Source organism: Danio rerio, chromosome 10 (genome assembly GCF_052040795.2).
Source record: "Danio rerio strain M-AB ecotype USA chromosome 10, GRCz13ab, whole genome shotgun sequence".
Lineage (NCBI taxonomy): Eukaryota > Metazoa > Chordata > Actinopteri > Cypriniformes > Danionidae > Danio > Danio rerio.
This window is the reverse complement of record NC_141030.1, coordinates 12345821-12358008: the sequence shown is the minus strand read 5'-3', so window position 1 is coordinate 12358008 and position 12188 is coordinate 12345821. Positions and strand designations below refer to the sequence as shown.

General features: G+C 38.7%; 1 long non-coding RNA gene across 1 annotated transcript; it reads right to left on the bottom strand.

The window, feature by feature from the left end:
* Positions 1-3571: 3571 nt before the first annotated feature.
* On the bottom strand, positions 3572-4962 carry LOC137496537 (uncharacterized). The gene is made up of 4 exons (XR_015500856.1): positions 4831-4962; positions 4569-4654; positions 4217-4259; positions 3572-4119 (listed from the first exon to the last, which is right to left on the bottom strand). It is a non-coding gene; the product is annotated as an uncharacterized LOC137496537 (long non-coding RNA).
* Between the last annotated feature and the right edge of the window lie 7226 nt (positions 4963-12188).

The window sequence follows — 12188 nt, the reverse complement described above, 5'->3', positions numbered from 1 at the left end:
ATGCGTACTCCCCCTTTTTAGGGCTAGTCCATATGTAAATTCTACCATCTATCCCCCCTTGGGTAATGAATGGCCTCCGCAGCGTCCTCCCTATCAGGATTACACGCTTCCCAACGTACTGTCGTATTCCTAGAATTATCTAGATGCTCACGACTTCCCAAAAAATATATCTAAATCTGTAAGACTTCTGTTGAAGTAGGATAAATTAGGGCCAGGGACACGTTGGAGCACCGCGCCTCCCATGATGTGGGTGCTTCACGCTTGCTTGACTATCCCCTCATCGGGGACGTTGGTAAGGTGCAGTCATTATGGCGCCTTCCATAGTTCTCCCATTTCATGGATTTTCAAATCAAATCCACTTATAGCACTTAAGTTCCCCAACCGAAGGGAAACGTTCGAGGTTACAGAAGTAACCCTTCGTTCCCCGGGGAGGGGAATGGAAGTGCTATACTCCGTCGCCATAATGACTGTCCCTTAGCTGTTTGAAAGTCTCTTCAGCTTAAAAGGATGGCGTTTGATCGCTCCAGGTGTGCTTATATGCTGGGATAATTGGCAATGAAGCACACCTGTGCAAGCTTACGCTGCCGATTCATTGCATTCATTGGGCCGTTCAATACTCTTTCAGACAAGCGGCTTCTGAACCGAATCCTCCCATTTCGTGGATTTTCAAATCAAATCCACTTATAGCACTTCCGTTCCCCTCCTCGGGGAACGAAGGGTTACTTCTGTAACCTCGAACGTTATATGATTACTCACACAAGCATCACAAGCAGGTTAATTGCGCTGGTTAACGCTCACGCACCCACTCGTCCCTATAACTGAAAGTGAAACAATAAACACCCATAGCCAACCCAGCAAATGTGTTCAATACAAACACCGCACCTACCTGTGAAGCAAAACTGCGCCACATACTTGCTGCAAGCAGCCACCGCCAGCACCACTCTAACTCAACTACAGATATTACAGAGTCAGCACAGTTTCAACCCCTTTACAACAACACACGATAGTCATCTTAGCCTACTGTACCTTAAATGCCAACAGGTAACGAACAGGAGCACATCAAAAGACTGGGGGATGCCAGGAAGCAAACATCAACAAGACACCACGTACCAGTCAAAATACGAGTCCTTAAATAGTCGGACTGCTCAGGCTTCATTGGTCCACCGATAATCACTTACCAAGCCCAATATTACACACCTTGCCACATATAGTTTGTCTAAAGCAAGGATACAATCAGTCAGTGCAGTTGGTGGTGGTGTTAAAATGGCAAGTTGAGCAGACGTGATTTACTTTAGCTTGTGTTACAGGTTCCCAAAAGTTTGTTAAAAAGTGTTTATTTCCTATCGTTTTTTCTTAAAATGTCTTCACAAAAGCTGGTTAAACCTGCTAAGTTAAAGCTAGAACTTAAAGGGAGGGATTTGATGCCTACCATCAAAATAAAAGATGTGACCAAAGCATCGGAGCATGATTATGCAATGGAGGTCAAGGTCCAAAATAAAAGAAAACGGGGAGATGGATCCATTCCATCAACCCCATGTAAAACTTCAAAAGAAAAAAGAGCTAAGGCATCATTGGATAATAGCGAGAAAATGGAAATTTCCAACAAAACTATCTAGGAAGCAATTCTAAATTTGGAACGGAGAGCGGATGAGAAACTACTGGATTTGAGTGAGCAAGTGAAACAAAGTACTGTCATAATTGCAAGCTTATCGAAGGCGATTCAATTCAACACAGAAGAGGTTAAGGAGTGCAAGAAAAGGGTCAAGACCTGGAGATGCAAAATGAGCACTTTTGTCAGGAAAATCGTGAACTTCAAGACAAAATTTGCAAGCAAGAGAGGTACAGAATGAGATGGTGCTTGCGTATTCAAGGCATAGAAGAAAAAAAAAAGAAGAAAACATCAAATCATTAGTCATCCAAATACTCTGCAAAATTGCTCCTGATGGGGAAACAAACTTGGAGGATGCCGTTGATATTGTTCACAGACTGAAAAAAGATGGACAACAGGAACAGAAATTTCATAGTTTTTTTTGCTCAAAGGCGGATGAAGAAGGAAATCTGGCGAAGAAGTAAAGATTCGGCAGTTTGCAAAGCTGAATCAATCCGGTTTGCGGAGATGCTTCCTAGAGAGGATTTGGAGGAAAGACGTAAATTTTGGCCTCAAACTGTTCCATTGAAGGTCGCCGGATTGCTGTTGACTGAGGATACTTGTGCGTTAAATAATGGGAAATAGTTCTTGGGAACATTAAAGCTTTATTTGAAAGTCACTGTTTAAGGAGAGAAGTTATCTATAATCATTGTTATATTCTATATTAACTTGTTAATTATTTTGGTTAATTTTAATTGGTAAAGACAAATAGTTTTTGCTTCGTTGAATGTTAGGGGCTTCAAGGACATTGTTAAAAAAAAAGCTTTTTTTATTTTGTAAAGGACAAAAAGCACGTTGTATATTTTTGCAAGAGACTCATTCTACTGACTTGGATGCCTCTCTCAGGACTAAGCAATGGGGTGACAAAATGTTTTTTGGTCATGGCTCTAATCGTTCTGGAGGAGTGGCAATATGTTTGAACAAATGCCATGGTGATGGAAATGGACACTGGATAATGGTGATATTGAAAATTGGCACACTTTTCTTCATTTTGATTAATGTTTATGGATTTAATTGTGCATTGCAAAATAGCAAATTATTTGAGGATATATCTAATTTAATTTCAGAAACAAAAGGGTTGTTCCATTCTGAGAATGTCATAGTAGGTGGAGATTGGAACATGGCTCCTGATGAGTGGCAGATAGATGGCCTTCCAGATTTAATAGGCAGCAGTTAAATATTACAGTTGCTACAGTTTCTATTACAGAGTCTAATGATTTAAAAAATCATAAAAAATGAAAACAATTTGAATGATGTATGGAGAATTTTGAATCCTGAAATCAAATGTTTTTCCTGGAGTAGGCCTAATAGTGAGATTAAGTCCAGAATTGATTATTGGATGGTAAGTGGTAATATTCTCCAATATTCTTCTCAATCAAAGATTATTAAAGCTCAATTGACTGATCATTGTCTGATAAATCTAACTTTAGAACCCCCCACATAAACATTATAGACACAAAGGATACTGGAAATTTAACGCAGCTCTTTTGCAAAACGAAGAATTTTACGGGAGATTGAGTTGAATGATGCTTTAGATTTTAATATTAGAAAATGGGAGTTTCTAAAATTCTAAATTAGAAATTTTTCTATTTATTTCTTTTAAAAAATAAACTAAGAAAAGACAAGGTATGAACAGGATTTAATTAGAGAAATAAATAGGTACACAGCAAAATATGGGGACCCAAAACAACTCTATGGGTGTTAATTTCAACACTTTGAAAGTGTCTCATGGGGTCCACTCAAAACAGAGTTAAATCAACACTTTCAAAAGGGTTGGCACATTGACACCGAAGTAAGGGTTAATTTTAACTCTGGGCAGAGTTAAAAATGTAAATATATTTAACACCGCCTGGTGTAATATATTGTTATTTTATTCAACTCTCTTGAGTGTAAATATGGTAAAAAGGTAAAATAGACTGTAAATTACAAAAGAAAAAACATTTTATTTGAAAACATTCACCACTTCAACAATTCATTCCGTTTTTAAAATGCAACAATGTCAAATATGCTTTAAATGTTTTATTAGTACAGACAGTATCAACAAAATATGTATGACCAGTGCTCAAAAAGGCTGTTTCAGTCCTTTGGTCCAAACTTGATGTGTTATCAGAGCAACTTGAAAGCTCAATATAGCATCACTCATAGTTTACTCCTGAACTCATAGTTTTCTTGTGAAATTGCATTTTAAACAACTTGGCGTGCAAATCTTTCACTTCTTGTGTTTCCTTGGTCCTCCATATCAAACACAGCAGTTTAAATGAAGGTATAAATGCTTTAAACTTGTGTGAAAACAAACTGGAGCTAGGAAATCTCATCAAGCATGTCCTGTGAATGAAGTGCTTCCCAGCCACAGGATGACTTTTTTATCCATGACGATGTACAGTAGTAGCTGCTGATCGCTCGTCTGGTGGTTCCTGATGCACGGATATAGGGTGATGCTCATCTAAGAACTCTTCAAGACTCCAGCATGACTAAGAAAAATGTTTGAAAACAAATTGCAATCAAATTCTATGATATATTTAAAAGAACATTTAAAGTAAATAAAACATTCAAGAAATCTAAACTCACCTTTTGAAAATCTTCATGATGATCCACAACTTGACTCTCCCAGCTGGTTGAGGTGACAGGATATGGAAAAGTAGAAAAAACACATATATCACTGTTGGAATCTCCAAAAACAATTAGGTTAATCACTATGACTAGAACTGGAAAAACAGGCAGCTGTCTGTCCAGAATCCTGAATTTAACACAACACTTGGAGCAAAATTTAGAGGATCTTAAAATCTTTTATATCATTTAGTGATGCTGACTTCCCCAAAATATTGGCCACAGTGTAAAAAATATTCATAAACTTCATAAACAACAGTTTTCTGTAAGCGTGTGCATGCGTGCGTGTGTGCGCGCGTGCATGTTTCTTTACCTGATTCAACTTGTTAGGCCCTTTCAGGTCCAGTATTGACGCCACCTTTACTGGAGTCTAGCAGATGTTTCAGGTCCAAATATAATCTAAAATATTAGGATAAGCAGAAGAGGAAAAAGGCAAAGTAAAGAGCAAAACATTATTTAAGTAACAGTTCACCCACAATACAAAACTTATCACCTTCATGTCATTTGTTATTCTTTAATGCTCTAATACCCTCTCAGCTTATTGTGAAACAAATACAGAACTTTATCAAACATACCTTCATTATTATCACCACATATGACCAAGAAGGTGTGCTTGGTCATTTCACCAACTCTGGAAATACACCATCCGTCTCTAATCAGCCACCGTCACAGGGTCTTGTGTTATTGTATAGAGAACTGTGGCAGTTAAAAAAACAACAAAAAATTAGTATCTAACACATATGCATAACCTTCAGATAAAAAGGAGAGATGAACATCACAAAGTATGCCTCACACTTTTTCAGATATCTTTTGATTCAGATGTTGATTATTGATAATAAATCTACAAATCAAACCTGTATCATCATTAGGCTGCTCAAATTTGAATCAGTTGATTAATTTTACAGACAGGAGGCTGTTTACAACGCACTAAATTGTCTTTAATAAAAAGGAAATGTTGTGTACAGTACATGCTAAATTTAGCCTATAGTTTTAAACACAATATCATGCGGAAGAAAAAGCTTGACTAAGATGTTCCTGACTACATAAATAGCCTAACTTACTAACGTCAGACATCCCGAGTTGGGAAAAGTAATTTTCGGGGGATACAGAGTTGATTTGCGGGAGGTAGCGGGAGAGATGAAAACCTAAAGAGCAATGGGATGAGTTGCACGCGACGTACCTAAAGAGCGGTGGAGGTGACTTGCGCGCGACGTACCTGAAGAGCTGGGAGGGATGCGGTGGAGAGGGGTGTGCAAAGTGTTTGATGACCGGGCGGGAGACGCGCGATTTCCGGGAGATTATCATTCATTCATTTGCGGGCATCTACTTGGGCATCTGGGAGTCTCTGTGCATTTGCGGGATAACGTTAACGTTAGTCCCGCAACTTCCGGGAGACTTCTGTAACCTTAAATGTCTGAGAAAGTGCAAACGCGGTCATTTAAAGACATTAATGGTAACATTCCGACTTTAATGGTTGTCAACACTTAATATAATTCAAGCGTACGTTATCACGCGAGTCTATGAACTAACGGTATAACGTTATGGACGGCCACGAATGAACCAGTTTAAAAGGGCCGCGGTGTTTAAAATAACCAAATTAACGTACACGAATAACAAACAATCATATGTTTTAGTCAGGAAGCCTTTTAGTAAGTATATGTTCATTTACTCACCAGATATGTTTTAGAAACTCTCCAGAGCTCATGGAAACCGTCCTGTGTTGCCGTTAGCATCCGGGCAGAGTAGGCTAGGCTGCTCCGAAGATTACCTCGCTAGTTTGCTTCGAATTAAAGGAGAAGTGTCGATTTTATTTTACAGATGGGTAACAACGCACAAAATGGCATTAAGCGTGACAGAAATGTGTTGAACATGTACATTTGATGTTTTTATGCACTATGTATGCGTGAGCATATATAAAAACATTCTTGAAAAGAAGTGAATAGTAATGCAGTTAAGCTAGATACACAAACGACCATGAATGAACCGCAGAAGATTAAAATTGTCACTCCATTCTAAAGTTATTAACTTAACAATATGTTTACAACTGTATTTCCTTAAAGAAAGTCAGTAAAATACCAACATTTAGGTAGTTTGACTCACCAGTTGCTGTTCTAAACCTCAGATGGAAAATGGCGTCTGGAAAATTCTTCAGTAACTGGGGCTGCATGAATTCCCGGATGTTGGAAATAACACCACCAAGTGTTGAAAAGATAACTCCTTGATTTCGCACTGAATAAAATCAATTCTAACTCTTATTATATTCATTTATCAAAATCTAACTCTTTAACGTCAACACTTTACTCTGAAATGCTTCAACACCGAGAATTTAACTTAGATGAATTTTCTGTGTACTGTAGTAAACCAGTATTAGAGATTGATGAAAAAAACAAAGTGATGGAGCCTCAAAACAAATTGGATCATCTCTATTTGGAAAGAGCAAAAGGTGCCCATGTTAGATCTCGGGCCAGGTGGATTGAGGAAGGTGAAAAGAACTCATCAATCATTCATTCATTTTCTAGTCAGTTTAGTCCCTTTATTTTATCCGGGGTCGCCACAGCAGAATGAACCGCCAACTTATCCAGCACGTTTTTATGCAGCAGATGCCCTTCTAGCCACAAACCATCTCTGGGAAAAAGAACTCATCATATTTTAGTAATTTAGAAAAGAATAGACAACAAAAAAATTCAATTAATAGTGTAATGATTAAAAATGAGAATGTAAAGATCCAAAGAAAATGTTCATGTTCATGTTTTATTTTAAATTATATTCTTTAGACTTTTCTTCAGAGAAAGTAGACATTTTCTTTGCAAAAATACAAAAGATGATTCCTAATATTAAGCAGTCATTTAAGATATTATGTGATTCTGATCTTACAATTGAGGAATTGGATTTAGTAGCCCAAAATAATCTTTAAATAAATCTCCAGGCACAGATGGCTAATTTTTGCAAATTTTTCTGGGAGGATCTTCGGAAATTATTATTTAATGCCTTAAAAGATTGCATTTTTTAAAAAGAGCTGAAGGAAAGTATGAAGCAAGGCCTAATAACTTTAATCCCTAAAGCGGGTAAAGATATAAGAGTTTTAGATAATCTAAAGCCTATCACTTTACTAAACACAGATTATAAAAAAAATTCAGGAGCTATTGCAGCTATAAAAAAGGTATTTCATCCATAATTAGTGAGACACAGTTGGGGTTTTTTTAAAGAAAAAGCAATCGATAACAATGTTAGAATGGTTCTAGATTTAATTTATTATATTTATCATGTTCAAGAACTTGGGATTTTGGTTTTCTTAGATTTTTATTAGGTATTTCATGCTGTGGAGCATCCATTTATTTTGAGAAGCTTCAAATATTTAGATTTGGCTTAAAGTTTGTAAGTTTAATTGAAACACTATAAAGTGGAATTAATAGCTCTGTCACTCTTGGAAATGGAACTTGTACACGATTTCCAATTAACAGGGGGATTCGACAAGGGTGTGGTAGCTCTCCATTATTGTTTATAATGGCTGTTGAATTATTATCTCTATTGATTAAAAATAATGAAATTGAAGGTTTATCTTTGTTAGATGAAAAAATTATTATAAGTCAGTTTGCAGATGATACAACTTTATTTTTTAAAAATGATCAACAAATTCCTCTGGCTTTACATGCCATTAAACTGTTTTCTAATGCTTTTCTAAATTTAAAGCTTCAGGATATTGTTTACAGTCATTATATAATATTAAAATAAATAAATAAGTTAAATATTTAGCTATTTTTATTTCTAAAGACAAAGAAATGATGGAAAAGAAAAATGTGTGCAATGATTTAGACAAATGTAAATCCATATTAGATTGATTGTTACAGAGAGATCTCACAATTTTTGAAAGAAGGTTTAAATAGGTTTATTTACCCTGCCTTTACTTTGTCCATTTCATCCAGAATGATTAAAGCTATCAATTATTAATCAATAAAGCTAAACAATACATCTTTGGGGGAGAAATAAGTGCCATTACATTAGAAAAGATGACATGATTAAAGAAGTTGAAGATGGTAGTGTAAACACGATTGATTTTGATGTTATTAGTGGTGTTTTGAAATTGAAATGGTCAAAATCATTTATTCAAAATAGTCACTCCTTTTGGTTTATTGTCCCTAATAAAATGTTTTAAAAAATGGGGGAAATAACTTTTTCTCTTCGTTGTGATTTTGATTTTACTGTGTTGCCAGCGAAACCTTCTAATTTCTATCAGCAAGTGTTGCTTTATTGGAAAATACTCTTCAAACATAATTTTAGCCCCCACAACATTCCTGATTGGAACAATAGATGTGTAAAAATTGGTAAAAAGTCAGTATTTTTTGAGGAATGGAATACTAAAGGGATTTGTGCAGTTGCACATTTTTGGACGATAATGGCATTTTGCTACTGCATGGTGAGTTTTGTAAGAAATTTAATTTGCAATGTACTGTAAAGCTTTATAATACAATGATTAGGGCCATTCCAGTAGCTTTAATGTCATTAGTTAAAGAAAATATTTTATATTCCAGAACTTCTCAAAAATTGAGGCAGCTGTCTGTCAATGGTTATGATTTCTGTGATAGCAAATGCACTAACAAAATCATTAAGAACTTAATTTTACTGTCACAATTTCCTAATCTAATTAGAAGAGAATTCCTATTTAAAGATATTAACAATGCTGAAATTTAAAAAATAAGGAAAGATTATTTGTCTTTTCCTCTTCCTCCTAAAGTTAAGGAGGTGAGCTTTAAAATAGTTCATGAGATTTATCCTACCAAAGAATTTTTGGTCACACTTTACAAAAAGGTTTATGTCACGGTTGTGGATCCATCTGCTCCCTATTTGAAGTGTCTGCGTTGTGTGACAGTTTATTATCATGATACGTGTTTCTCAGTATGTGTGCTTTTTTTCTCTGTTTGTGTGGGTGTCGCGTGGATGTCAGTGGGTGTTTGTTTTCATGTCATCAGCTGAGCGGTCACATGATCTTTGTTACCGGAACTGTTGCGTAGCACGCTCGGCTGATAATCAGCGCGCTACAGGTGTAGCGCATTTTATGTGCCTATAAATGATCAGCGTTCCTGTCTCACTTTGTCAGTTCGTTGTTTGCTCACGGTGCTTTGTGTTTTTGTCAGGCTCCTCCCGTTGAGATCGCTGGTGGTGAGTGGTTTGGTTGATTTCCTTGTTGCTGTCTCTGATGATCCCTCCTCCTTCTACGCTGAGTGTTTGATCTGCTCTGTTGATGAGTACATCGGAGTAATTGCTGTTTCTTCTTCGACGAATGTTTGATCTGCTCTGCTGATGAGTTTATGAACATTTATCGGCGCTGCCGAAACGGACTATCTCTTTAATTACTCCTATAGTTTCTTTACTTCCAGCCACTCACCATTTTCGCTGTTTTGCTTAAGTTAAGCATTAAAGACTTTTACTTGCATTTGGGTTCCATGTCTTGTTTTTTTTTTAAAGCGTCACAGTTTATTAGTTAATGTTAATAATGCATTTACTAACATGAACAAGAATTTAGAGACGAACTGTGGCCCCCTGTCAGAGACCACATCCCTCGGGAGGCCATGGATGTGAAAAACATGGTCAATGACAGCAACCGCTGTTTCTCTGGCTGATGGTGATTTGGGCAGAGGGATAAAATGAGCAGGCTTCGAGAACCTGTCCACCACGGTCAAAACTACCGTGTTACCGTTAGAGGATGGAAGACCCGTAACAAAATCTAGCAAGATGTGTGACCAGGGTCTAGAAGGCACTGACAGCAGTTGGAGGAGTGCAGCAGGTGGGCGATTGGAAGACTTGGAAACTGCACAGACAGAGCAAGCCAAAACAAAATCGAGCACATCACGAGCCATAGCTGGCCACCAAAATCGTTATTTGATAACAAATAATGTGAGACTCACCCCTGGGTGACAAGCTATCTTGGAGGAATGACCCCACCGGACAACGTCGGACCGTAATCCCTCTGGCACGAACAAATGACTCGGTGGGCATCCGATCGGGGGCGTTACCCCATCCAGGGCTGCACGGACCCTCAGCTCGATCTCCCAGGAAATGTTCACTACGACGATGTTCTGAGGAAGCACAGGGTCAGGAGATGACTTACGATCTGAAGGATCGAAAAGACGTGACAACGCATCAGGCTTGATGTTTTTGGAACCTGGTCTGTACGAGATGGTAAAATTAAACCGGCCGAAACATAATGCCCACCGAGCCTGCCTGGAGTTCAATCTTTTAGCGGATCTAATATATTCAAGATTCTTAATATCGGTCCAGACGATAAAAGGCACCCCCGAGCCTTCTAGCCAGTGACGCCACTCCTCCAAAGCAAGCTTGATGGCCAACAACTCTCGATTACCAATGTCGTAATTTCTTTCTTCAGGAGATAATCGATGGGAAAAATACGCGCAAGGATGGACCTTGCCATCCGAGGCAGAGCGCTGGGACAGGATAGCTCCGACCCCAACCTCTGACGCATCAACCTCCACCACAAACTGCCGGGAAGGATCAGGGGCAATGAGTATCGGGGCTGAAACGAAGGAGCCTTTTAGTTTGGAAAAGGCAGCCTCGGCTGCGCTGGACCACCTGAACGGCGTCTTGGAGGAGGTCAAGGAAGTCAGAGGTGCGGCAAGCTGGCTGAAATTGCGAATAAAACGCGGGTAAAAATTGGCAAAACCCAGAAACCTCTGCAGGGCCTTACGGGAATCTTGGGTTGGCCAATCTACCACAGCCTGAATCTTCTCTGGATCCATGCGCATCCCCTCGACTGACACAATATGTCCCAAGAACTGAACCGACTGTGCATGAAAAACGCATTTCTCCGCCTTGACATAAAGCCTATTCTCTAGCAGCCTCTGCAACACTCGTCTGACATGCTGAATATGTTCCTGGAGAGAGTGAGAAAAAATCAGAATGTCATCCAGGTAGTAATAAATAAACTGATCTATCATATCTCTCAACACGTCATTGAAGAGTGCCTGGAAAACAGCCGGAGCGTTGGAAAGGCCGAAGGGCAGAACGCAGTACTCAAAATGCCCTCTAGGGGTGTTAAATGCTGTTTTCCACTCATCCCCGGGTCTTATGCGAACCAAATGATAAGCATTGCGGAGATCTAATTTTGTGAAAAAGTTCGCCCCCTGCAGGCGCTCGAAGGCCGAAGACATCAGCGGCAAAGGATAAGTATTCTTAACCGTGATGCTGTTCAGCCCTTGATAGTCTATGCACGGACGAAGGGAACCATCCTTCTTTTTCACAAAAAAAAATCCCGCCCCCGCCGATGAAGAAGACGGGCGGATGATCTTGGCTGCTAAAGAATCAGAAATATATTTATCCATGGCCTCCCTCTCTGGAACAGACAGCGAATATAACTTGCCTTTGGGCAGAGACGTACCTGGCAGTAAGTCTATAGCACAGTCATAGGGACGGTGAGGAGGTAGAGAAGCAGCCCGGGACTTACTGAACACTCTCTTCAGGTCATGGTACTCTCGAGGCACGTTTGACAGATCCACCTGCTCCTCCTGAAACACAGAACAAGACACAGTGGAACAAGCAGACAATAAACAAGACTTATGGCAGCTCTCGCTCCAAGAAAAAACTGTGTTGTGACCCCAGTTAATATGAGGTTTATGTAACTCCAACCATGGGTGTCCCAAAATAACAGGATTTTTAACAGTATTAGTGAGAAAGAATGTAATAGTCTCAGTATGGTTTCCTGAAGTGATGAGTCTAATTGAAGCTGTGATATGTGTGATAGTGGGAAGAGGTAGACCGCTAAGTGCGTGAACAGCTATGGGTGAAGAAAGGTGAAAACAAGGGATTTTTAACTTATTAGCTAAATCAGAGTCAATAAAACTCCCTTCTGCTCCTGAATCAATGAGCGCATGACAGGAATAAAAGTTCGAATTGAAATCTAGTTTAATGGGTAGGAAAGTGG